We start from the raw sequence: 27,515 nt of genomic DNA, 5'->3' as shown, positions 1-27,515 counted from the left end.
GCGCTGGTTCGAGTCCCAGCTGTTCCACTTCTCATCTCCGTCTGGCTGGGAGGCTCCTGCTCTCCAGGGTTGTGAGTCTGCCCGCCATGTCCGTGTAACCGGGAGCCTTATCCTCGTGGACACCACAGCCCTTGGCGAGGCTGGCCGGGCCGGCTCTGATCAGGCTGCGGCTGAGCTCCTGGGAGGTTCCGGGAATCCAGACCCCTCCTCAGGGGGAACGCTTGCACCCATTTTCAGTTTGAAAGGCGTTGCTGACCCTGTCACCACAGTCTCCCCAGGCCGCTTGGAGATGACGCCCGGATTCCTCAAAGCAGAGGTCGGCTTCTGGCCAATTCTGTCTCACAGACGGGCTGGAGAGCGGCGGTCTCAAAACCTGAGGGTCCGAAGGGTCTCAGAAAGTCCGTGGGAAATGTGTGCCAGGGGAGAACTCTGCGTGGATGTCAAAGTTCTCTGCACCACAGGAAACTTGCCGTCCCGTTTGCCTAGCGAACCTCGGCACCAGCTCAAAGCTCAGTGCAACACGGGTGCGTCTCTCAGAGGCCAGGTTTCTCACTCTCTGAGTTTCCTGCCTTGTGAAACGGGAACAGTCACCGCTGTTGGCGAAGGCTGTGTGAGATCGCACACACACACACACACACTTGCACACACATACACACATCCAGGCAGGTGCGTGCATACACACTCACCCCCTTATGTTCTGCCACAGCTCTATTTTTTTTTTTTTTTTTTACAGGCAGAGTTTGACAGTGAGAGAGAGAGAGAGACAGAGAGAAAGGTCTTTCTTCTGTTGGTTCAACCCCAAATTGCCGCTACGGCCAGCATGCTGCACCAATCCAAAGCCAGGAGCCAGGTGCTTCTTCCTGGTCTCCCATGCGGTTGCAGGGCCCAAGCACCTGGGCCATCCTCCACTGCCCTCCCGGACCACAGCAGAGAGCTGGCCTGGAAGAGGAGCAACCAGGACAGAACTGGCACCCCAACCAGGACTAGAACCCGGTGTGCTGGCGCCGCAAGCGGAGGATTAGCCTATTCGTATAATGTGAATTAGCCCAGAGACCCTGGGAGACAGCAGCTCCAGCTGGGGTCATGGCCACGCTCATAGTCCCGCTGTGAGTGACAGCAGCCGTTCTCAGGTCTGCCCGCATGACGGCCATTCCCCCTGCTCTGCCTTTCAGCTCCGTTTGAGCCACGCCTCTGCGCCCCATCTCTGGCCATTTTGCCCTTTGCCCTGCGGCTCTGCACCCCCTCCCCGCCCCCTGCCAACGTGCTCTTTACCTGAAGTAGAAATCTTAGATCTGCCTTGGCACTTACTTTTTATTGGGAATTTAACTCTTTTTTTAGAAGCGTACTAATACGTCTGTGAGGACGGTTGCTGTCTTTGTCAGTGGGTGGGTCTGACGAGGTAGGCTCCTGGCCTGTTCTGCCTGTAGGCCCTGTGTTTTCAGTGTCGATGGCAATGTTAGTGGTAATTTGTGGACGGCCAGGAAGACAATAGTGTGAGCGTGCAGCAGTGGTGTCATGCGAAATCAGCGTTCCCGTGTGTCCGTGCACTTGTGTGTGCACACGGACAGTGAGGTTTCAGGCCCCCGTCACGCTGGCAGGCTGCTGCCCTTGGCTTCGGCTTCCCTGACACTCTGGAGGTGTTGGCCTGACCGCTGCTGAACTTGAAGGGGGCAGGACTACCGGTCAGTGCCAAGGCTAGCCATGCTGGACACTCATTCCCAAGCGCCCTCTGCAGCCAGCACAGGGGCCTGAGCCACAGGCAGAGGCGCCAGTGACCCTGACCCCAGGGTGAGGGAGTGGGTGCTGTCCCCCCAGAACAGTCTGGTCCCGGCTCTGCGTGTTGTTTCCTCTGAGTCCAGAGCTGGGCCATCAGGCCTTGCCATGGGCCGTGAGTTCCTCACGGTTCCTTTCGTCTGGGGGCCAACTTGTGGCTGACATGGAAGTTACTGTTGTAATAAATTCAGTGTTTCTACACCAGCTACACATCTGCTCCACGTGAAGGGGTGCTCAGACTAGCGAATTACCTGCCTGCTCCAGGTATCCACTGCACCTCCCACAAGACCACCCCAAATCTCACTAGCTTAGAGTGACAATTTATTATACAGTTGTTCCCCCTTGTCTGGGAGAGACTCGAACCAAGACCCTCAGTGGATGCCTAAAGCCACAGCTAGTACCAGACCCTAAGCTGTTTCTTCCTAAGATAAAGCTTAATTTATGTTAGGCACAGTAAGAGGTTAACAATAAATAGTAGAACAATTATAACAATATGCTATAATAGAGCTGTGTGGTCTCTCTCTGTCTCTCAGAAGGGGCTACTTAAACACAAGCACAGCTTCAGATCAGCAGTTGATGGCTAGCAAGAGGGTAGCATATACAGTGTGGATACACAGGACCAGGGGCGATCCATGTCCAGGCAGGGCAGAGCAGGATGGCACGAGATTTCATCACCTTACTCAGAATGGTATATGACTTGAAACTCATGAGTTGTTTTTTTTTTTAAGGGAAAGGGTTTATTAGGGAAAACCCAGCAGACTGAAGGGAAGGGGCGAGAAGGAAAAAGAGAAGGAGAGTGTAAGAGAGAGAGAGACAGAGAGGAGAGGAGCTAGCGGGGAGAGGAGAGTGAGCAGAAGAGAGGAGAAGAGAGAGCCACGTGTAAAAAACCTCATGAGTTGTTTATTTCCAGAATTTTCCATTTAATCTGTTTGGACCTCAGTCCACTGTGGGTGAGTGGAACAAAGCAAGTGGAACCATGGGTGAGGTTTCTCTTACTTGTGTATCTCATGGCTCTGGGGTTCACCTGGGCCAGGTTGGGGTGTGGTTCCCTCTCGAGATCTCTTAGGCACCTGCGGTCAGACCAGCACTGGCTCTGGAGTCATCTGAAAAGTGGCCTGGGCAGGCTGTCGGGACGGCATCCCCTCCACGCCCGGGTTCTCATCCTCTGTCCATGTGGCGCCCTCCCCAGCAAGGTCTCTCCACGTGGCCTGGGCTTTTCACGGCCTGGGAAGTAGCCTTCCTGGAGCCAGGGCATCAGCCCACCAGGGCGCACCTGCGGTGCACACGGTGTAGCTTCCACAGTCGTTTGGTCACAGCAGGTGGGGGGAGGAGTTGACTCCAGTCCTTGAGGCAGCATGGTGAGGTCATCTGTCACTGCCCTAGAGCCCGCTGTGGCCGTCCTTGGAGAACACGTCTGCCACGCTGTCATCCAGGGTTGGCCCCATCCAGAGGTTCAGCAGAGTGGACTCTCGAGGGCGGAGCGCCCTCCTCAGGCCTCCGTGGGGTACTGCACTAGCTCTGCCGCCAGGCAGGTTTAAAGGCACGTGTTGGCTTCTCTGCATAGATGACTGACACTGGGGCTTGGTCTCCGCTCTGTGGCAAATGGCAGTGCAGTCTGGGATGCCTGAGGGCTTCAGAATCCAGGGAGACAATTCTGTCTGGGCTGTTTGCTGTTTTCCTTTCTCGGGAAAATCTACCAAGTGTAGAGGTTACTAAGCAGTCTTGTAGCCAGCTACACTTTGCAGCTGGGTGGTTTTTCTACTTACTCCTTGTTGAAGTCTCTATTTAGTGGAGGGTTGAGCTTGTCATTGTAAAGAATATTGAAAGCATGTCATGGTCAAAAAAGAAAAATAAGGAACAGGGGTGGAGGGAGGGGAGTGAGGGAGAACGCGGTGGGAAGGAGTGAGGGAGAACGCGGTGGGAAGTGTCGTTACCCTCCTAGAACTGTGCACACGGAAGACGTGAAATAGCGATAAAAGAAGAAGGACATGAGAGACAATAGGCAGTGGGCCCAGGCCTTTCTCCGCAGTGCGTGGCGGGTGGCAGCGTGCAGGACAGTGGGCGGAGGAAGGGGGAAGCATTGCTGCCCCTGTGGGAGCTCTGACGGGGCACAGTCTGCCCCACCAACTGCGAGCAAACAGCGTTGACATCAGCGTGGCTGCCTCGCGGAGGCGTCCGGACATCATCGTTGCAAGGCCCAGCCCTCTCCATGGCGACCCCTGGCACCAGCGCCTCCCTGGCGTGCACAGCGCTGGTCTGCACCCAGATAGCAAACAGAACAAAACAGTGATTCACCCTGGGCTCCTCCAAGCCTGACAGGAGGGTGCCCGCTGCTCTGGGGACGTGGAGGCGGGTTCGGGGTCCTCTGTGTGCACGTTGCCAGGCGCAGCCCCCGCGGCCGAGTCCGTTCCCTTTGGTTAACGGAGGGCTCGAGCTCCCAGCGCCGTTTCTGTGGCTGTCTGCAGGGGTCGTAGCGTGGGCGCCACCTCTCCCTCGCGGCTTCCCTGGTTGCCCCACTCTCTGCATTGTTTGTAGCACTGTCCTCTGCATGGATTGGGGCTGTTTCAAGTTGCAGAACCGAGCTCCGGGCTGCCCATCGAGACTCCGTGTCTCTCCAGCTCTTTCTCCACTCGCTGCCAGCTTCTCCGCCTTATTCTGTCTCCAGGAGCTCCAGGCTGTGCCCTTCACAGGGACAAGGTTGCTGGGGCGGCCCTGGCCCCACGGCTTCTGAGGTGGCACTGAGCTCGGAAGAGGCGGGCTTTCCAGTGACTTCCATAGCTCTGATTGGGCCGGTTCAGGTCACGTGCCCACCTCTGAGCCAATCACTGTGTTCAGAGGACTGGGCCGCTCATTCCCTGCCTCAGCCCCTGGCCAAGCAGTGACTCTGCAGTGAGTCAGGCGCTGCTGTTGGAGAGGGGAAAGAAACCAAAGGGAGGAAAACTTTTTTTTTTTTTTTTTGACAGGCAGAGTGGACAGTGAGAGAGAGAGAGACAGAGAGAAAGGGCTTCCTTTGCCGTTGGTTTACCCTCCAATGGCCGCCGCGGCCGGCGTGCTGCAGCCAGTGCACCGCGCTCTATCCGAAGGCAGGAGCCAGGTGCTTCTCCTGGTCTCCCATGGGGTGCAGGGCCCAAGCACCTGGGCCATCCTCCACTGCACTCCCTGGCCACAGCAGAGGGCTGGCCTGGAAGAGGGGCAACCGGGACAGAATCTGGCGCCCCGACCGGGACTAGAACCCGGTGTGCCGGCGCCGCAAGGCGGAGGATTAGCCTGGTGAGCCGCGGCACCGACCAGGACTGGGTATTTCTAACGCCTCCTGAGGTTGGCCCTCAGCATGGCACAAAACCATTCTGTGTGCGAAGACACACGTCCGTTTGTAACAAGGACCACTGCAGGCGCATGGAGCCGAGCTCCTTCAGAGTAAGCGGTAGGTGTCGGGAAAGTTCTGTCGCGCAATCCCAGGGCTGCAGGCTGAGTCAGACGTCATCATGGTGTTTGGTCCGAGTCGTTCCTTGTCTATTGAAAAAAGAAGGTTAATCATTTTCTGCCCATGGACAGAATACAAATAAAGATCCACCACACACATACACACACACACACACACACACGAGTGCATATCTCAGGTTCAATCTATATTATACATATGCTCAATTCCAGCACTATATCTCTCTATATGTGGGTATGTATATGCATAAATACATATGAGGGGACTCCCAAAGTTCATGGAAAATGGAATTACAAGGTAAGTTTATTTTGGTGCGAAAGTTACTTGAAATGTGCATGTGAGGGAGGTCTTTGAAGAACTCATGTGTGGTGGAATGAGAAGGCCATGCCAAGGTGGCCACTGGCAAGCGAGCGAGCGTCAGTTACTCAGGAATGGCTTTGAAACCCACCTGGCAACCTGGCAACAGGCTGTGATTGGATGGATTTGAAACTGCCTGGCAACAGGCTGTGATTGGATGGCTTTGTAAACTGCCTGGCAACGGGCTGGGATTGGTTGGGGCATAGACCGCCCCTAGACCAGATTGGCTGGTCTTGGCTATATAAGATGTGGTTCCAACTGAAATAAACCAGTCTGCAGGCTGCTCCCCTCTGGCCTGCTTTCACCCGACTCCCGGGGTCTGTGTGGTGACTCTGCACCTCTTACCCCCACCACGCTCCTCCTCTCAGAAAGGAATCCACTGCAACATTGTTGAGAAATCAACGGCAACACTCATGGAAAAGGCATGGATTTTAAAAAATATTTTTGCAACAATACAAGCTTAACTTTTAATTCGGTTTCTCCGTGAGTGCTACGCAGTCCCTCATATCTATGCCTCTCTCTATGTCTCAGTACTTCATAGGCCCCTTTACTCAATCAGATAGCTAACGTAACACACGTATTTTTACTGAGTAAGCATTTGGGTTGTGTGGGTGTAACACTGGGAGCAGATGTACAACGCTCCCAAGCAGGTGTGACTGGCAATGGTGAGCGTGGAGTTTTATAACTGGGACCATCTGACAGTCTGAAGTGCTGGCATGGACGGCCTTGGTCTGCGACAAGATCAATCACAAGCTGTGCCTGGGTCACCATGTCACACGCAGCCTGAGACCTCAACGCCTTCTGTCCTTTCCCAAGGGCAGGTGGACAAGAGGCCTGTCCGTGTCTTTAACTGCAGGAAGGAAGTAGCAGGCCAGCTTCCCACAGGGGAAGGTGAAGCACCCGCCCCCATTCCCGCTGCCTCTGCCTGCTGCCAGGGAGGGGCCGGCCACTCTGCACCAGCCGGGTGTGGCCGTGTGGTCAGTGGGGCCTCAAGCCCTGCCCCACCCCTGGACCTTCTGTGTCTGCTGGGGCAGACAGCTCTCACGGGGACAGGGACACCCCCCGCAGCCCCCCAGCAGGAGGAGACCCCCATGCTGTCAGAGTCTGGACGCACAGAGCGGCCCTCCAGCCGTGAAGTTACTGACAAGAGTGCCCTGTGGGTCTGTGCTCCACGCCATGGAAGGCGAGCTGTGGAGAGGGTCTCAGACCATTACAGGAGGGAGCAGAGCTACGGAGCAGACACAGGTGGCGCCCTCTCTGCCCAAGTCCGGAGCTGGCGTGGCCGTGGCGTGGCAGCAGCTCCACGGTGAGACGTGTAGCTGGGCAGGGCGAGGAGGCTGCGCTCCTCTGTTGCCCGAAGCCCACCGTAAGCCCCGGGCCCCCCCGTGCACAGACCGGAGATGTGTCTGCAGAGTGCCTTCAGAAAACACCTCCGTGAGGACAGTTCCCGCAAAGAAGAGACACGGAGACGGGAAGAAAGCCAGAGCGTGGCTGAGCGCTCTGCCTGCGCCCCACCCTGAGCCCGGGCCCCGTGCTGGTTAACGTCGGCCGGCTTCTCCCCTCCTGCCCGCTCTCACTGCTGCCCCAGGAAGTGGGGCAAAGAGCTGCAGTCGCAGGCCTCCTCGGGGCTCGCCGTGGGGGTCGGACTTGCTGAAGACGGTGTGGAGAGCGACAGGTGACTCTCCGTTACGGAGAAGCTGGGAGTGCAATGCGGACGGAGCGGCCTGGCCGGGCGGGGCTGCTCAGTGCCACGTGCATCGCCCATCCCTCGGCCCCGTCTCTGGGGGCTGCGCTGGACGTCGCCACGGGTTTGTATTCCTGACCAGGGAGAAGGTTCAGAGCTCCTGCCCCGATAGAGTGGTCTCGCCTGCTGTTCCCAGCCCCCAGGGTCTGACCGAGGGGTAAGCCAGGGAGGGGGGTTTCTTCAACAAAACTGGGCCCCTTCTCATAGTCAGAAACGCAACTCCTCTCCTTCCTGTTACGTTAACGTCGATCTGGCCAGTGTCACAGGCCCCTGGCTGGGAGAAGGTAACATGTACCTTCTGTTCCGGTGTATGTGTGTGAGATCCTTGCCTGTCAAAGTAATCGCACAGTGCGGCATCCCCTGTTGGGTGGGCTACCCCTGCACCCTTGGTCCAGTCTTAAATTATCCGTGTTGTGGCACACAGGGCTAAGCTGCCGTCTGCAATGCCCACATCCCACGCGAGTGCTGGCTGGAGTCCCAGCTGCTGCACTTCCAGTTCATCACGGTCCTTGGGAACCACAGCTTTTCTCCCTTCATTAGTTTACTGTTTGTAAGCACCCAGGAGGACTGTGACTAAGTACCAGTGGAAGACGGTGACTAAGTATCAGTGGAAGATGGTGACTAAGTACCAGTGGAAGACGGTGACTAAGTATCAGTGGAAGACTGTGATGGGAGATACGCAACTAAAACGACCTGAGAAGGCCGTGGGTCACAAACTCAGATGGGCACAGGGCCTAAGCGGGTGTCATGGGCGTGTGATTGTGACCAAGGTGACAGGGATGGCCCAGGCACAGAGGAGAATGCATGGTCTGTCTAAAGCACTCAGCTCAATTTTGTAAATGACCAGCGCCTTTGGACTGGCACTCCAGGTTAGGCTGCCTCCTGCAGTGCTGCCAGCTCATATAGGTGCTTGTTTTAGTCCCGGCTGCTCCACTTCTGCTCCAGCTCCCTGCTAATGTGCCTGAGAAAGCAGCAGCAGATGGCCCAAGCACTTGGGCCCCTGCCACCCACATGGGAGACCCGAATGGAGTTCCAGGCTCCTGGCTTCAGCCTGGCTCAGCCCAGGGCACTGTGGCCATCTGGGGAGTGAACCAGCAGATGGAAGGCCTCTCTCTGTCTGTACTCTTTCTCTCTCTGTAGTTCTGCCTTTCAAATAAGTAAATACATATTCTTTAAATGAAGAAGACATTGCATCCCCTCCTAGGATGTAAGCAGCATGAAGACGGAGGATTCTGCCTGCTTTGTTCACTTCTGTTTTCCAAAAGCCTATTGCAGCATCTGACACAGTGTGATGCAAAGCCCCTCTAAAGGAATATGATGTTGTCCAAGGCCTTTACAGTTTTTCAGACATCATGTCCACTTAGTTAAGAAATAAAAACTCCAGGCTTACCAAGAAACAGTATCACAAGAGAACAACGGACAATAGGAAAAGACCCACAAGATGACCTAGTTTTTGGGATTATCAGACAAACTATCAATTATACTTAGTATGTTCAAGAAAATATCTGATCAGCTAGGGAATTTAATTAAATAATATTTTTACAATAGAGATTCTAGGACTGAAAATTCAGCAATTAAAATTAGAAGTAGGCGGATTTCCTGTGTGTTAGACTCAGCAGATATTAGTGACAATGTAGGAGTCAGGGGTGGGAAGCACACAGCAGGGTGATCGTGTGGGACGTGACGAGGACACAGATCTGGCGTGGCAGCAAGTCGGGATCCTACTGAAGGGGCAATGGCCAAGAATTTTCCAAAAGCAACAAAAGACTCCAAGCCACCAGTTCAACAAATCTCCAAACCCTAAGTGAGATAAATGTAAAGAAAACCACGACGGGGTAAATTACTGTGATACTGCTGAAAGTGACAAAAAATAAACCTTAAAGGAGAAGAAAGACGGAAGCAAAGGAAACCAGAAAAACAAAATCCCGCGTGCAGAAGACAGTAGCGAGCCGGGCAGTGGCTTCTGGGGGAGACAGCTTCGGGGGGCGACTTCAGCTGCAGAGAATCCTCTCCAACCTGGAAGCCACACCGGGTTCTTCAACGTGGAGGCAACGCCAAGGATTTGCAGACGACCGAGACACGGGAGAACCGTCCCCAGCGGAACTGCACTTCAGTGCTGAATGCGGTTCTTCAGAGGGAAAATTATGGCACAAGATTCACAAAACGTAGACAGGAGCAGGCTGCCGGCCCAGGGCTGAGAAGTCCCGGGGGTCGGGGTCTGAGTTCCGGCTCTGTTCCCGGCTCCAGCTTCCGGCTCCTGTGTCCCTGGGAGCAGCCGTGATGGGTGGAGTATTTGGGTTCCTGCCGCCCATGCGGGAGGCCTGGGCTGAGTCCCCCCTCCTGACACTGGCCTGCCCTAGCCCCGTCTGTTATGGGCCTGTGGGGGTACAGCAGTGCATGGGAGATTTCTGTTTCTGTGCGGGGAGTAGGTCTCTACCTTTCCACTAAAAGTTGATTAAAGTGTTGATGAGCACTGGGAAGGGCATGCATAGACAAGATGATCCATCCACAATTACTAATGTCCTGTGGGATCTTCAACCATGAAGGTGCAGAATACATGGCCGAGGTAACAGAGAAGAGGGGAAGAGAACAGATAGCTTCAGAGAGTCCTAACTGGGCCGTGTAAAGGATTAATTTATACTGTACCATGCACACGTGACAGTAAATAGAAGAGCAACAATAGAAAAGGGGAATTTTACTTGCTCTAAAACAAGGCTAGAAGAGAGAAGATGAAAAAGTGGGACAACTTTTAAACTGGAGAGAGTGAGGCAGCAGATTTGTTGCCAGCGTATCGATGTGTGTGTTACGTGACGTATCGGTCACACAGCACGTACAAGAGACACATGTCCAGTGTAACGCACCAGGGGCAGAAGCCTGGCCTGATAGTCACGGCACCCGGTTAGATGCCAACACCCACCCCGTACTGGAGTGCCTGGGTTGGGTTCCTGGCCCTCGCTCCTCACTCCAGCTTCCCGCTGGGAGAGAGCCTGGGAGGCAGCAGGGATGGCTCACGTGACCGGATCCCTGCCACTTGTGGGAACCAGCAATGTCACCTCCTGGCGGTAGCCCTGGCCCATCCCTGGCCCTTACAGGCATTTACAAAGTGCACCAGTAGATAGAAGTGTTTTTCTCTCTCTTCAAATTCATTAATTTTTTTTAATTAAAAAAGTAAAAGAATGGAAACAGATGTGCCGTGAAGGTGCCAGACATCTGCTGGTGTGTATGCATTACTGTTAGACAAAGCTGACATCGAGGCCACAGCGTTAATTGCTAACAGGGTGTGCCGGTTATCAGTGTATTGCCTCTTAGCTGCACACACACTTTGCCGTCCAGGCTTGGCCTGGTGGACAGGTCTCTAACAAGTGTGCTGGTGACCGGGCTTTCTCCGTGGACTGCTAGTGGGGACGTCTCCTGCGGCTTCTGGCTGCGTCACCACCGGTCTGGGAGATGGTGTGACGTGGTGTGAGGACATCTGAGAGAGCTCTGCCCAGCCCCGGGACTGAATGCCTGGTTCCTCGGTGATCCTGCAGCCTAGGCCTGGCCTGGGGACGCCGTCCCATGACCTCCAGGGACCCCTGCCTGCTCCGGCACACTGCCTCCCTCTGCAGGCCGGCAGTGCCATGGCCACTCTGCACAGCTGTACCGGAGCTGCCCAGCGATCCGACGGGCACTTCCTGCGTCCTCAGGGGGTGCAGCCGTACCTCGCGGAGTTCTCAGTTTTCTGTGCAGTCTGCTAACCTTCATACGCCTGTGATATTCCGCCCACTAGAGACCTGATAGGGAGGGTGATGTCAAAACGATAAAGGCTCATTCCCCAGGGAGAGTGAGCAGCTCTGAATCTGTACTCAGATTACACAAATTGTACACAACTAGAGAGAAAAGGCAAACGGACTCACCCGTGATCACAGCGGCAGCTTTAACATACCTCTCCATGCCTGTAATTTTTAATAATTGTAAAGGATTGGAGTCTCTTCAACTGTATGTTCTCTGGCCATGGAAATCAATCATGGAAAGATAGTGAGATATATTGGATATATATATATATATATATTTATATACATACATACAATTTTGCAAATAAGCAATGTGCTTCCAAATTAGATGCAGCCTTGTGAGGTTGCTGTCTTTGCTTGGTGCAGTTTGAAAAATGTCCTTTTGTGGCCAGTGCTGCAGCTCACTAGGCTAATCCTCCACCAGCACCCCAGGTTCTAGTCCCAGTCGGGGCGCCAGATTCTGTCCCAGTTGCTCTTCTTCCAGTCCAGCTCTCTGCTGTGGCCCGGGAAGGCAGTGGAGGATGGCCCAAGTGCTTGGGCCCTGCACCCGCATGGGAGACCAGGAGAAGCACCTGGCTTCTGGCTTCGGATCGGCGCAGCGCCAGCTGTAGCAGCCATTTGGGGGGTGAACCAACGGAAAAAGGAAGACCTTTCTCTGTCTCTCTCTCACTGTCTATAACTCTCTCTGTCTCTCTCTCTCTGTCTGTAACTCTCTCTGTCTCTCTCTCTCTCTCACTGTCTAACTCTGCCTGGCAAAAAAAAAAAAAAATTCCTTTTGTTATCTTTGCACCTACCATTAGAATTGGTCATAGCCAAAACCAGACTCATTGCCGTTACATTTACAACGTGAGATACTATTCACGTGACCTATTCCCTGTTCCTGGACTTATTCACGATATTTGATCCTGGGCAACCTTCGAATCTGTCCAGTAATCAGATATGCACTGAACAGATGGGGCTTGCTAACAATAGGGATTTTTTTAGATGGTCTGCTGTCACCATGTGGTCCCACTGCACCTCAGCATCTTCATGTAAAACAGGAGAGTCTATTTTAATAAGTACATAAGTAATGGGCTTCCGGAAACTCTGCCAAGGTCATTGGGGAGCCATGCCAATGTGTGGTCTTCAATTGCACTGATTCTTGGTCAGGCAAACGATTCTGAAGGGTCTGAGTGGCATTTTTTGTAAAGCAGTGACCAGTGTGTGGACTTGGAGTGACGGTGGACAGAGAGGAGAGACTGCCCTGGGCAGGCATCTGGGAGGGACGCGATGATGTGGAATGCTGCTGGCTGTACTCAGAGTGTTCCCGGGCTGACTCGGAGCTTGGCTGTGTGTCCCCAGGAGGGTGTGAATGTGAGAACTTTTTTGGGACAGGTCTCGGGTCATCCCATCTGACATCAGCTGTCAGATATACCCCCGCTGAGCTCAGCAGATCATTACAACATCAGGTATATGCCATCACATGTTTCCGTCTCTGTGTTGCTATTATTAAGCTAGATGGGCATATTTTAAAAATAGGAGTGGGGAGAACTCTCAGTACATACGAGGGTACTTCAGAAGTTCACGGAAAACGAAATTTTTGGGTGCCAAAAAATTTTAAATCAGTGTATTATTTTCTGAGGCATTTTCCACGAATTTTGAAATACCCTGATAAGATAATAAGTTAACACTGGCCCCTTTGCACGTTTTCTTGGCATTCTTTGTCTCTCCATTAATTCTAATAAAACACAAATTTGAGTACAGCCTTTCAGAGTTTGCAAGTGATTGTTCAAAGCTCTTTGGCACGAGGGATCCCTGTGGCACACTGAAGTCAGACACCGACTCAGTTCTCCTGTGGCCACTTGTCTGCTCCGAGTCCTTGGACGACGACCGATGCTTCGGCAGGTGCTTCGACTGTAACTGAAACCCAGGCCCAAATTAGCATCCATGAAAAGGGGATTTGTCGTCTATTGATTGAAAAGGCCCAGAGAGAGACGGCGTCAGGTCCTCTCAACCCCGGGCTCGCCCGTCTGTGTGAAGCTTTGGCTTTGCCTGCCCTCCGCGTGTGAGCCTCCTCCTCTGCCTGCAGCTCCAGGCATCAAACTGCACACCTGGCCCGGGGGACCCAGGTGGTGACGTACAAGATGCTTTGGTAACAGCGGGTAAGCGGCCATTGCTCCAGCCTTGCTGGGCGCCCCAACATCAACTGCTGCAGCATCCCCCAATGCAGCACCCAAGGGGGTGACTTGGGGAGGCCGGCAGTGTGCTGCATGCCAACATCCCATATCTTCGAGCCAGTTGGAGTCTAGGCAGTTCTGCTTATGATCCCGCCCCCTGCGAGTGCTCCTGGGAAGGCAGTGGGGGAGGGCCCATGTGCTTGGGCCCCCGCTGCTCAGGTGGGGGCCTGGATGGAGTTCCTGGCTCCTAGCTTAGAGAGAGACAGCCTGTGCCTCCCCGTGGCTTGAAGAAAGAGCGAGACAGCTTCTTCCCCAGAAGTCCCTGGCACACCGTCCACTTATCCCTTTTGCCCACACTGGAGAGCGTTCCATTTCCTCACTGGTTCCTGCCGCCGGGGACTGCCGTGCCCTCATCAGCCTGAAGCCCTGACATGGATCATGTGTGCGGGACACAGGCTCACCCTACAGCTGGGAGACTGGCCGGCTTCCTTGCTGGGGCACAGTGGGGGAGGGGATGCAGATGCTGGGAAGGCAGCAGCAATGCGCAGTGTGGGGCTCCCAAGGATCATCGCCTGTGATGTGGTAATAGTGCCGGCGCAGGGAGGGTTGAGAGAGAGAATATTACATCACTAGAACAGAGTCCGGTGCATCGATTCCCATTGGGTGCTCAGTAAAGGGGGCTGGTGTTGATAGAGCTGTGTAGGACCTGTCTGAGATCTCACTCTGTTTGCAACCTGAACGAGTCGGCCTGCCAAGGGTAATGGACCCTGGGCGGAGAGGAAGAGCTGTTAGTCACTGTGCTGGGGACAGTCTGAGGACCCCCGCTTTCTTGCCGAAGTTCAGGGGGTGATCCAGAGGAAGCCAGGGGACCCCGCACGCGCAGGAGTGGATCTGCAGGGGATGAACCCCACGGACCAAGCGCCCACGGAATTCTCAGCCCAGAGATGATGGGTTTAGGAGACGATGGGGTCAGGAAGGCGGAGTCCTCGTGACTGGGCTGGGGGCCCCTGGCCCTCTGCTGGGTGGGTTCTGGTGAGAAGGCAGCCCTGCCGACATGCAGTCTGATGGCACCGTCTCGTCATGGCCTTCCCACCCTCCGAAATGGAGGGAAATGCATTTCTGTTGTTTGTAAGCCTGCCAGTGTATGGTGGTTTTCACAGCTTCTCGCACAGCCTAGGACCGCTTCAGTTTTCCCTTGGTGGCGCATTGGGCCAATCCGGTTAGTGCGAGATTGCCTGAGTGACGTATCCCTGGGGACTCCAAGTCCACCTAGCGGATGAGGACTGACTGGGCATGAGTGCTGTCCTTGCTCCCCTCACCCTGACCTGGCTGGGGCAGCTGTGACTGGAATGTCTGAGATGGAGACAGCTCACATGCAAAACCCAGCACAGCTCTCCACGGCCGCAAGACCTCGTCCCCCCAACTTAAGTGAAGTGGACTTTAAGGGCTTGGCAACAATCTGGGGATAGGTAGATGGAAGAGAGGGAAAAGGGTGTCTACCAGGAGGGGAGCCATGGCTACCACGTCCTACCGATTTAACCATCAGCCTTCAGAGTCGAGGCGTTCTTTCCACCGCAAGCTGGGCCTGCCATCATCCGCACCCTGTGCGGGACTCCTGGGGCCCTGAGAATCCCACAGGCACTCCAGGCCCTGCTGCTCACCCAAGGATGCGAGAGTGCAGTCCTGAGCCATGGACGCTCCTTCCCGGCGTCAGCAGCACTGCCGTGGAGGGGCTCCGGGAAGAGCCCGTGGGGTCCAGGACACGGCCTCGGGAAACGCTACCTGAGGGCTGGCCTCCACAACCCGGGCGACGGAAGTCCTGCCCTGTGTCCTTCCTCCCTCCTCACCAGCACGCGTGGGACAAACGGCCGCTGCACAAACCTCAGATGGGCCGTCGGGTGTGAGGCACCCTGGAGACCGAGTGCCCTCTGTGCCCTCAGGGGTCTCTCCGGGTGACGCACTTGCCAGTTTCCTGGACTCTGCGCTGCAGGTGGCGTAGGGTGCAGCCATCACACCACTGAGCCCTGGTGCTCTTCCCGCTGCCCCTCGTGTCTCAGCCAAGAGTGGTTTAACACTTACGGCACATGCAAACGTTTCCTAACAGGCACAGCCTCTGCAGTGTTGCACACTCAGCGGCGACTTAATCCTTCCTTTGCTCTTCTATTGAGGCGATTAGCAGGGAACAGACGTCTTGAGTGACTGTGGAGCTGTCACATTCAGGGGGCCTCTCCCGCACTCCTTTAACTTTCCCGGTGTCACAGCCACTCAGGGGGCTTCCTGGAAGTGCAGCCCCCAACTCCGGCTTCCTGCCGATGCACACTCTGGGAGCCAGCCCTGGTTGGATTCCTGCCACTCACGTTCGAAAGCCAGATTGATGTCCCACTGTTGTGAGCATTTAGGGGGTGAACCAGCAGATCTTTATTCCTCTATGTCTCACAAATAAATAAATAAAACATTTTTAAAAAAAGACCCTCAAACCACAAAAATTTTGAACCAAAAAAAAATTTTAACAAACTCTCCAGGGGAGGCCTCTGATGTAGGAGACACAGCGACCACACTTAGAGAAATCTCATTCATGGCCCAGGTTGTTTTTTCTTTTTTTTCTTTCTTTTTTTTTTTTTTTTGACAGGCAGAGTGGACAGTGAGAGAGAGAGACAGAGAGACAGGTCTTCCTTTGCCGTTGGTTCACCCTCCAATGGCCGCCGCGGCCGGTGCCCTGCAGCTGGCGCACCGCGCTGATCCGATGGCAGGAGCCAGGTGCTTCTCCTGGTCTCCCATGGGGTGCAGGGCCCAAGCACTTGGGCCATCCTCCACTGCACTCCCGGGCCACAGCAGAGAGCTGGCCTGGAAGAGGGGCAACCGGGACATAATCCGGCGCCCAGACCGGGACTAGAACCCGGTGTGCCGGCGCCGCTAGGCGGAGGATTAGCCTAGTGAGCCGCTGCGCCGGCCCAGGTTGTTTTTTCTTAACTGTCTATCTCGGATGTCTGACTTCTATTTCCTTTTCACACAGTAGAAACCTGCTTTTCCAAATGAGCTGTAGCTCCATGGCCGTGAGGGTCATAGCAGCGAGAGGGGCAGGCCACCCGCTGTCTCCACTTCAGGGTCCTGGCTTGGATTTCAGGGGCCAGAGTTGACACTGCTGATAAAAGACGGATTCTCTGGCGATTGGGGAGTGTGGCCTTGGTTTTGCAGAAGGGAAGTGGAGGAATTCCCTGTGAGGGCCCAGATGCGCATGGCAGAGCAAGTTTCTCAGAGGATAGTGAAGAAGACCCCAGCCGGTTAACGTGGTCAGCGTGGACACAGATGAATCCAGAAGTGGTTTTTCACGTTTTCAGGTGCTAGTATTGTCAGCGACCCCTCGAGATGGGGAGAGGAGACTCATGTGTGGGTGAGCTCAGTGTGCCCCACTCTCTTCCATGGTGTGCTACGAGGGCACTTCAAACGTCTCGTGGAAAAATGGAACTAAAAAGTAAGTTTATTTTATTGCAAAAAATTGTGATGTCCTGCAGTTTTTTCTTATATGCATTTTTCATGAACTCTGTGGAGACTCACAGGCACGGATTTCAAGTGTTCTGCACCAAAATGAGCTTCCCTTTTAATCCCATTGTCTGTGAACTTTTGGACATGCCCTGGTGCTGTAGGTGGAAGGGCTTGGGTTGGGGGAGGGGGAGGGTTCTTCCCTACAACACAGATCCTGCGACCGACGTGGGGCCGAGGCCCCTTCTCAGCTGCCACTGCTGGCGAGTAAAGGTTTCCGGGGTGCCGCTCTGTGCTCGAGTGGGAGGTCACCTATTCATCACACGGCTGGGGCACACCCCGAGCTCGGGTTCAGCAGGGTGGCCCCCTGCTCCTGAGCAGCTCTGTGAGTTGGACATCAGAGCCGTTTCCCATGCTACAGGTGCCCAGATGTGGCTGGAATTTCAAGTTGTAACTCCATTTACTGAGGATCCAGCTCTCTGCTGTGGCCTGGGAAAGCAGTGGAGGATGGCTCAAGTCCTTGGGCCCCTGCACCCACGTGGGAGACCCAGAAGAAGCTCCTGGATCCTGACTTTGGATCAGCAAAGCTCTGGCTGTTGTGGCCAACTGGGGAGTGAACCAGCGGATGGAAGACCTCTTTCTCTCTCTGCCTCTCCCTCTCTCTGTGTAACTCTTTCAAGTAAAATAAATAAATCTTTAAAAAAATGAAAATAGAGAGCATTTTAAAAGGGAAAAGGTTAACTCCACTGTCAAGAAGATGGAGTAATGTACTTTTTCCTCATTCCACCCACTAAGTACAACTAAGAACCTTGCACTCTGTAAATCAAAAACAAGGAGACTGTGAGAGGGGGAAGAAGACAGAAGACTCTTGGACAATAACTGCTCCACTCCAGCCAAATACCGCAGGAAGCTCTGTGGCCCCCTCCAACCACATCAGCCGGTGGTGAGTGAGGGGAGCCTATGGTTCCACCCTTACCAGGCTGTAATGAAGTGGTGTCAAAAAAAGACCAAGAAGGAAGCCAAGACGCTCATCCATGCCACTGAACCATGCCTTTCGCTCCATGGACTCGGTTGATATCGTGTATGGAGTGTGGAATTCCATCCAGAGTGGGTGGTGGCCACACAGTCCCCCCTGCTAGTGGGGCGGGGCCAGAGGTGGTCTCCAGGAGTAGGCACTTGCACTGCCACCCAGCGGCAGAGAATCTGCCCATCACCAGTTCAGTAACAAAAGAATGCCCAAGCTCTCCCAGCCGGGAGCTAGCCGTGGTGGCGTAGGGAGGAGCTCCCCGGGGAGTCAGAAAAGGCCAGCTGGGGCACATGAATCTCTAGTGTCACCCAACGGTGTCAAAGCAGACAGAGGAAGCCGAAATCAACAGATTGAGATAAGATCTACAAACGTGTAAAAAGAATACCCCAATGTGTAGGTCTTCATTAAACCTGAGTGAACAAGTCAACACTGAAGTGACAGAGATGCTGGAAATTAGTGGATAAATATTTTAAAACAGCATCATAAAAATACTTCTGTGAGCAAACACGCTTGAAACAAATAAAACTTAGAAAGTCTCAATAAAGAAATTTATGTAAAGAAAAAACAATGGAAATATTAGAGCTGAAAAGTACAGTGATTGAAATTAAAAAGCTAAATCAATGCACTCAGGAGCAAAATAAAGGGAAGAGAGGAATGAATCAGGGACCTGGAGAACAGCAATGGAAATGGTGACAGAGTGAAAGCAGACTTTAGAATGAGCAAAGCCTCTCTTGAATGTCCCAAATCACCCCTGAGGGTTGAAGCAAAACTGAGAACTCTGCCCAGTAAGGTTCTACACGCACATAAAGGAAATACTTAAAGCAGTTATAAACGAGAGAGGATGAAGCACTGGGCTTCTGCACTTTGCTTCATCTGATGAAATGAAAATACTCTGACACATGTACATTGCACCGTTAATACCAAGAGCAACCACCAAAAAACCCATACACACCCAGGTTCACTATACGTTTATTAAAGTTGAAGTCTAAAAGACGTTCAAGCCCCAATTGGAAAGAAGGAAAAAGAAAATCAAAACAATGAAAAAAACCTAAGAAATAAAATATAAAAAGGCAGATTTAAGCTTTAACATATCAATGGCTTTATTAAATGTATGTGATTTAAACACATCAGTTAAAAGAGATTGGTGGGGCCAGCGCTGTGGCGCAATGGGTTAACACCCTAGCCTGAAGCACTGGTATTCCATATGGGCGCCAGTTCGAGACCTGGCTGCTCCTCTTCCAATCCAGCTCTCTGCTGTGGCCTGGGAAAGCAGTAGAAGATGGCCCAAGTCCTTGGACCCCTGCACCCACATGGGAGACCTGGAAGAAGCTCCTGGCTCCTGGCTTCAGAACAGCGCAGCTCCAGCCATTGTGACCAACTGGGGAGTGAACTAGTGGATGGAAGACCTCTCTCTCTCTCTCTCTGCCTCTCCTCTCTCTGTGTAACTCTTTCAAATAAATAAATAAATCTTAAAAAAACCCAAGTCATATAAAGTATATTCTCTGCCAACATTAATATCAAGCTAAAAATCAACACAAAAATAGAAGCAAAATCTCCAAACACTTGGAGACTAAGCAACATACTTCTAAATAAGGAAGTCTCAAAGGTAATTTTAAAATGCATTGAACTGAATGAAAGTGGAAAAACCACAGATAAAAAGTTGTAGGACACAGCTAAAACAGTGCTGAGAGGGACATTTGCAGTGTTCCATGCACACCTTAGAACAGACAGAACATTATAGATCAGTTATCTAAGTTCCCACTAGGAAAACCTAGAAGAGGGACCAGTGTTGTGGTGCAGTGAGTTAAAGTCACCACTTGGGATGCCCATGTCTCTAGTGGGAGTGCCAGTTTGTGTCCCAGCTACTCCACTTCCTATCCAGCTCCCTGTTAATGCACCTGAGAGGCAGTAAAAGTGGCCCAAGTGCTTGAGTCCCTGCAACCCATGTGGGAGACCAGAGTGGAGTTACAGACTCCTGGCTTCAGCTTGGCCCAAACTGGCTGTTGTGAGCCCTTGGGAACTGGTAGATGGAAGATATTCTCTCCCCCTCTCCCCACTCTCTTTCCCTCCCTCCTCTGTAGCTCTACCTTATAGGCAAATGAAAATAAATAAAAACATTTAAAAAATAACATAGAAAAGGAAGAGCAAATAAGCCCAGAGCAAGTAGAAGGCAGACAATAATATATGTAATGACTAATCTGGTACAAAAAATGGTCTAGGTTTTGGATAAGTAGAATAAGTAGAAAAACACTATTTTTTGAAAAATGAGATCTAACCATTTCATTGAGCTTTTAAGATAAACTTAAGCCATATTCTGAAAACGAGGGTCATGGTTCTAAAGCTACATATGCATTCCAGTCTTTGACAAGGCTCCAGCATGGAGTGGATGCTGTTCAAGGAACTCAGCAAGGGGCTGGTGCTGTGGCGTGGGGGTAAAGCTGCCACCTGCAGCGCCGGCATCCCCCATGGGCACTACTTGAAGCCCTGGCTTCTCCAGATCCCTGCTAATGTGCCTGGGGAAGCAATGGAAGGTGACCCAAGTCCTTGTCCCTCGCATCCACGTGGGCGATGCAAAGGCCAAGCTCCTGGATGAAGCTCCTGGCTCCTGGCTTTGGCCTGTCCCAGCCCCAGCCTTTGTGGCTATTTGGGGAGAGAAGCAGTAGGTGGAAGACCTCTCTCTCTCTCTGTCTCTCCCTCTCTCTGTAACTCTGCCTTTCAAATAAATAAAATCAATCTTTAAAAGCATATAGAAGAAGATAATCATGACAGCAGTTTGATATATATCCCTTCAGATAATTGTATATCCATTTATATAATACATATAAAATGTAATTTATATGTATTTATATTTATATATTTATATAATACATATAAATAAATATATATTTATAGATCTATATATGGAAAAAATAACCATTGGAGCTTAAAAATTATTCAACTTATTTGAAAGACAAAAAGGGAGCTTCCTTTCCCTGGTTCACTTCCCAAATTCCTGCATTAGCTGGGGCCTGGCCTGGCTAAAGTTGGAAGCACAGAACTCAGCTTGGGTCTCCCATGTGCATGGTAGGGTCCCAAGTGCTTGCCTTCCAAGGTACGCATTGGCAGGAACCTGGAATCTGAGGCGGAGCCAAGACTCAACCCAGGAATTTGGATACAGGATGTTGATCTCCCAACTGCCAAACACCCACCCAGGAACACTTTAAAAATATCAATGAAATCAGGTTTTCTGGGTGGGTCAGTCTGGTGGCACAGTGGGTTAAACTGCTACCTGCATTGCTAGCAACCCACTGTAGTGCTGGCTGGGTCATGGCTGCTATGCTTCTGATACAGCTTCCTGCTAATGTGCCTGGGAAAGCAGCAGATGGCCCAAGTGCTTGGACTCCTGCCACCCATGTGGGAGACCTGGATGGAGTTCCAGGCACCTGGCTTCAGCCTGGCACTGCCCTGGCCGTTGTAGGCATCTGGGGAGTAAACCAGTGGACTGAAGATCTCTCTCTCACTCTCTCTATTCCTCCCCTTCTCTCTCTCCTTCTCCTTCTCCCTATCTAACTGTCCTTCTATGTATCTATCATTCTTCTCTTCAAATCTTTGAAAATCTGTTTTAATTTAGTACAAGGCCATGATGATCTTCCTGCTAGTGTATGACATTTACGTTAAGTACAGGTTTTTTCACTTTTGTAACGATCACATATTATATCAAAACTCAGCCATTCGTACAATGAATATCTTGTGCATACTCTGTGCCTATGTATATCTGCTTTTCTGGGGAAAAGACCTAGAAACGGAATCTCTTACTGAAGAGTGGGCACAGTCATACTTTGGGTGCATTGTCCCTAGGAAACCCCTCCTGGGCTCTGTGCATCTCATCCCCCCACGTCTGGACACAGCAGCTCTGGGGGCCTCCCGGCTGGCGGGGCTGCCCTGCCCATCAGCCCAGTCCCGCCCTCCTTCCGTCTCACAGGCGGTTTCCAGAAGGGGCCAATCTTTTCATGGCGGTTGTCCTAGTCTCCAGCCTGAAATGTGTGTGTCCTGTTCATGGGAAGGACTTGCAGAGGTGGGCGTGTGTGCCCCAATTGGCCTCCTGTTCCCATCTTTCTGCTCGGAAAGCGAGTTGGGAACTCAGAATTCTGAGGCCAGAGGCTGCCTAGGAACCTTTACAGAAATTCTCCACAAAGTTCTCTCGTTTGGGGATCTCTGGCCCTGCGCCCTGCCCCTGGGCCCTGGGACGCGTCATCTGAAATGGGACTTTATCCAGCTGGGAGTCACAGGGCGGGGGACACAGATTTCATGTCACCCCTCATGGGGTAACAGCTTGATACCAAGTCCCAGTAGAGGATCAAAGACTCATCAGAAAGGCAAGGCTGGAAGTTTTGTCTCTTGAAAATGGATAACTTCGGGTTTGCTTTTTAAAATGCTGAATATATCTTTCATCTTCTTTGAACCTGCAAAACCAAAGAAACCACAGGGTGCCCAGTAGGAAAGAAGGTTTCCAGAAATACAGGACGAGCTTGGAAGCAATGAGATCGGCTTTAAAGATGCGCCTGTCTTCCCGATGACCTCCTGTTCCGTATCACGTTCCCCCGTCTGGACCTGCCCGTTGTGCTTCCTCTTTAAAGCCCCGTATGAGAGTTCACCCAAGCGCTGTGTCCATCTGGCTTGAGCCCAGAGCTGCTTCTGCCGTGACATGGGTTCCTCTGCTTGGAGCAGGAGGGAGGCCTCTCTGGCTGGCTCTCAGCGGAGTTCTGAAGCCACGCTCTTTAGCCGTCTGGTTGCCTAGTTTGGGCAAACTTTCTCTTCGTTCTCGCAGCTGTTAAAAGTTTTCAGATTCTTTACTCATACTAGGTGCACATGGTCGATGATAGCTTCCGCTTTCACTCCTTCCCAAAAAGCCTGTGTCGTGTCATGATGCTGAGCTGTGGGATCCTGGTGTGGGAGCAGGGAGCAGCAGGTGAGTGGGCCCCTTGCAGCCCCTTCCTCTCCCACCTGGGCGCCACTCTCATCCACTCAGTGGACTCTGACCCCACTGTGGAGAATGGCTTTGTGCCTCTTAGGTTCCGAGAAGAGATCCCGCGTGGGAACAGGCGGGGCTGACCCTTCTGACTTTTTCTTTAATCAAATCAGTTTCTTGTTTCTCCCACAGCGTAAAATGTTTGAAAAAGGCATTTTATGGCCAAAGCAAAGATGGACAACAGTGGTGAACGAGATAAAGTTCTCTGGCAGGGGGAAGATCTGGGTTCTAACTCCTGTGTCCCGGAGCTCAGATGAGTTTCCTACACAGGGGCGGCTGCCTGTTCCTGGCTCAGGCCTCACCCGCCAGAGGGTGCCTCCTACAGCCGCCTCCGCCTGAGCTGCACCTCTGTGGAGGGCACCATCTGTTCCAGCCCCGGGCAGGTGAGAGACGGTTGTTCAGTGAGCACGGGAGATCAGGCTGCTGCGAATGACACATCGAGTCTTAGCTAATGCTCCAAACCTCAGGTCGCTAAAGGGGAGAGCTGACAGCGACCCCACAGGGTGGTGGTGGGGATTGAGGGACTGATGTGTGCAAAAACCCTCTGCCCTGTGTCTGAGGACTTATCTATCTATCTATCTATCTATCCATCTACCTATGTATCTATGTATCTATCTATGTATATATCCATCCATCCATCCATCCATCCATGTATCCATCCATCCATCTATCCACTTATCTTCCATCTATCTATGTATCTATTTATGTATATATCCATCCATCTATCCATCTTTCTTCCATCTATGTATCTATGTATCCATCCGTCCATCCATCCATCCATCTATTCATCCATCCATGTATCCATCTACCTGTGTATCTATCCATCTGTTTTCCATCTATCTATGTATCTATCTATGTATGTATTGTTGTACCTAAGCAAGTGCAAACAAAGGAGCTCCACACATTGATACAATCTGATGGTCCTTTATTGCCGGCGGTGGAGCGTGGGCTCATGCCCTAAAGAATTCTCGACCCTGAAGCCCAAAGCAACAGGGTTTATAAAGGCAAAAACCACAAAATCGGGAGGGGAATTCATGGTTGCTAGGAACAGGGGGGAATACATGGTTACCAGGGTCAAGCTGACCTAAAACCTATGCGAAACTAGTATCAGTTATAATCCTGACAATACCAGTTACAATCTTAACAATTCCAATTATAATCTTGACATTAATACAGGTATTGGTTTTAATCATATGTAGGACATAGACAAATTACATTTTTATCATTAACCCAGGTGTAACCTACCCACTTCCAAGCTTGAGCGATCGTGCTAGGGGGTTTCTATGCTCTGCCAAGTGTGGTGTAGGGGACTGCTATTGTTCAACCATTTTAGATCATGGTTTCAGACCAGAGTCTCATGGTGGGGGGCGGGGGGGCACCTTCCCAGAATGGAGTCTCAAGTGCTCCAAAATGGAGTCCCTACTGTCAAGGTGTTACTTCAATATCCACCCATCTATCTATCTGTGTATCTATCTATCCATCTATCCATCCATCCAAAAGGCAGAGTGACAGAGACAGACCTTCATCCGCTGGTTCATAAATGGCCGCAGCAGGCAGGGCTGGGCCAAGCCAAGAACCGGGAACTCCACCCTGGTCTCCGCTGTTAGTGGTGGGGATGCAATACTCGGACATCTTCCCCTGCATCCTCTGGATGAGAAGTGGAGCAGTCGGGACTGGAACCGGTGCTCCAATACGGGATGCCAGCGATGCAGTGGTGGCTTAACCTGGTGTCCTATCGCCAGCCCCTCCGCCCAGCGTGACAGAGTGCGGCCATCATGCTCAGGCATGTGCCGTTCTCTAGGGTGTTCATGTTCCATCCACACGCCTCCCAGCCGGACAGGACCAACATGGATGCCATTCACTTCTAATGTGGAGTTGTTAAACTCCCAGCTGCCCACAGCACCCACCACGGTGTCTGGCAAGCACTTGTGGGTGGAGTCGAGAGTGTCACAGCTGGCGAGGCCGCTTTCCCCTGCAGCCCTGCGGCTGTGTCAGCCCATGTCCCCATTTCTGTTGGCTCTTTGGAGACGGAATGCTTCCCTCACCCTAGGCACTTTGTGAGTGAATTGTCAAAAAACAGCTGCTGCTGTGATTTGATATTTTTATCTACCTACATGAAAATGTAAAGAAAAGGAAAGGACAAAAGTCAAGTTCTTTTGTGGCTTTTTGAGTTTGCTTTTGAGCCAGCCCAGTAAGAGCTTGTATTTCCTGCTCTACTGGAAGACTCTTACTGCTCTGAGCTTTCTGTTCTCTAATGAAAAGAGGAGAAAACGGTCTGGGGCCCCGTGGAGCACTGTGGAGATGGTCTTGTCTCTGTTACATTAAACAGGAAGACATCACATGAGCAACCGCGGAAAGTCGGCCTGTTTTTAAGGATGTATTTGTTTATTTGAAAGGTAGAGTGACAGGGTTTATAAAGTGACAGGGTTTATAGAGTGACAGAGAGAGAGTGAGTGGGGGGGGGAGGGATTGATTTTCCATCTGCTGGGTCACTCCCTAGATGGCTGCGATGGCCAGGCCTGGACCAGGCCAAAGCCAGGAGCCTGGAACTGCATCCTGGTTGGCAGAGGCCCGAGCACATGGGCCGTGTTCTGCTGTTTTCCCAACCTCAGTAGCGGGGAGATGGATCGAAGTGGAGCAGCTAGGACTTGAAACAGCGCCCGTATGGGATACCCGTGTCACTTTATGAAACTAGGAAACACCTAGGCAGTAGGATTGCCTTGTGTGCCCCTGCTGTGACCAGGGGAGATTATTTTAAAAGAATCCGTTTCTGTATGTTCTGTTTGGAGCAGAGTTCTCTGGCCTATATAGGGTAGCCTTACCAGCTGATGCATTTTGCCTTGAAAAGTTACTTTTTTTAGTTTAGTTTTATTGGAAAGGCAGAGCGTTGGGGCAGGTGCTGTGGCGCGGTGGGTAAAAGCCCCGTCCTATGTGGGTGCCAGTTCAAGTCCCAGCTGATCCAGCTCGCTACTGGTGTGCCTGGGAAAGCCGCAGAAGATAGTCCAAGTCCTTACGCCTGCACTCACATGGGGGACTGGGAGGAAACGCCTGGCTCCTGGCTTTGGGTTGGCCCAGCTCCGGCCATTGCGGCCATTTGGAGAGGGAACCAGTGGATGGAAGATCTTTCTCTCTCCCCCTGCCTCTGCCTCTCTCTAGCTCTGCCTTTCAAATAAATAAATAAATCTTTGGGGAAAAAAAAAAAAGGCAGAGCCTCAGAGAGTGGGAGTGAGTGAGAGAAATTGTCTGCTCACTGGGGGTGTGCCAGGCCTGGAACTGCATCCAGGCCTCCCCTGTGGGCGACAGAGACCCAAGTCCCCGAGCCATCACCACTGCATTGGCAGGAAGCTGGGTCAGCAGCAGCGCAGAGGGGATTCAGATCGGGCTCCCGGAGGCGAAATGCACACATCCCAAGCGGTGCTCGCCCTGTGTGCCACGAAGCCTGCCCCTCACGGACATGCTCATGCCCTCCAACCCCACCCCATGCAGAGCCCTGGTCCCTCACCATCCTAACCTGAAGAGCAGTGAGAGAGCCCCGGGGGAGGAGGGCAGGGATCCGAGCTTGGGGGCTTCTGGCCCCAGCCCCAGCCCCTCTCTGACTCACTCACACAGCCATCCTCGTCCTGGGAGCCACTGTGACCACGCGGGGGGCATCAGGCTAAATCAAAGGGAAGTTCACCAGAGCTTTCTGAATGTGTTAGAATAATTTCCAAAGCCGCCTAGTCGTGTGCGACCCTGGTGTCACACAGCTGTGGCCACCAGGGACTGAGTGGCCACTTTCTGGAAAGTTCCTCTGGTTTACACTTCTGTCTTTCCCCACAAATGCACTAATCAACCTCACTGCAGGGAAGCGCACGGCACGGCTCAGTGCCAAGGGGCCCGAGAACCCAGTGTGGAAATGGTGACCTGGTTTCACCAGAAAGTGCAGGAAAGTTCTGGTTTATAGGTCACTGTTTCCTGCACCAGAAACATCTGACTAAATTAGGTTATAGCCCACAGGCTCTTCACCTCTCTCTCCCATAAATAACATTTCCCAAGAGTGCCCTTTTAGGCTGCTCGTTGAATGACTGGCACGGTGCGGCTGTAAACTATCTTTCTTTCGGTTTCAGGAGAAACGTGGGCCCTCCGGTGGCTGTGATGTGGGAATTTTCTGAAAGGTGAATGGTATGGCAGAATGGGCTCCAGCTTGCTTCCAAGAGTCCAGAATTCTGAGGCGCTGGATGGCGGTAGAAATGAATGAGTTCTGCTCCCAGGAGGGGCCGATCTCGGGTCGGAAGGAGGCCATGACTTGAAGGCGACCTAAAATCTCCTTTTAGGCTCCGAGAGTGCTCCAGGGCCTTGATTTGAGACACTCAAGCCCACGCTAGCTAGGTAAAGCAGAGAACCACACGAGCGCTCAGGGCATTCATCAGAAGCCCAGTGAGAGGCCAGCCAGCATGTCCAGAGACCACGAGTCCCAGCCACGTGCCCAGCAGGGTGGCTGCTGGGGACATGCTGTGCTGCGGTCCTGGGTACACACGGCTGAGCCCTCACCCTCAGTGGTGGTCACCAGAGCTACTGCTGCAACCTCTGCCTGTCCCCACAGCTGCCACCATGCGTTCTATGGGGTGTCCCACGCACTTCCGCAGGGGGGTTCCATTCCGTGGGTCTCCCCGGCAGAGCCTGTGCCATGGGTGCTCAGAATCTAAGCTGTTAAAACCAGTTTCCGGTGTTTTCCCTGGAGGGCAAAGTCTCAGAAATTAGGGCATTCTGTAAATA

At 52.5% G+C, this 27,515-nt stretch overlaps 1 long non-coding RNA gene across 2 annotated transcripts in view; it reads left to right on the top strand.

The window, feature by feature from the left end:
- LOC138850118 (uncharacterized) overlaps nt 1–27,515 on the top strand; it is a 64,788-nt gene that overhangs the window by 27,851 nt on the left and 9,422 nt on the right. The window contains exons 3-4 of one of the 2 annotated variants that reach the window (XR_011389642.1): nt 16,584–16,717; nt 17,147–18,822. The exons of the other annotated variant lie outside the window; for it this stretch is intronic. This is a non-coding gene — a long non-coding RNA (uncharacterized lncRNA). Of the gene's footprint in view, nt 1–16,583; nt 16,718–17,146; nt 18,823–27,515 lie in introns of those variants that run through there. 2 annotated transcript variants of the gene reach the window in all.

This window comes from Oryctolagus cuniculus, chromosome 6, assembly GCF_964237555.1.
Source record: "Oryctolagus cuniculus chromosome 6, mOryCun1.1, whole genome shotgun sequence".
Taxonomy (NCBI): Eukaryota; Metazoa; Chordata; class Mammalia; order Lagomorpha; family Leporidae; genus Oryctolagus; species Oryctolagus cuniculus.
The sequence above is the reverse complement of the archived record's forward strand: the minus strand, read 5'-3'. Positions and strand labels throughout refer to the sequence as shown.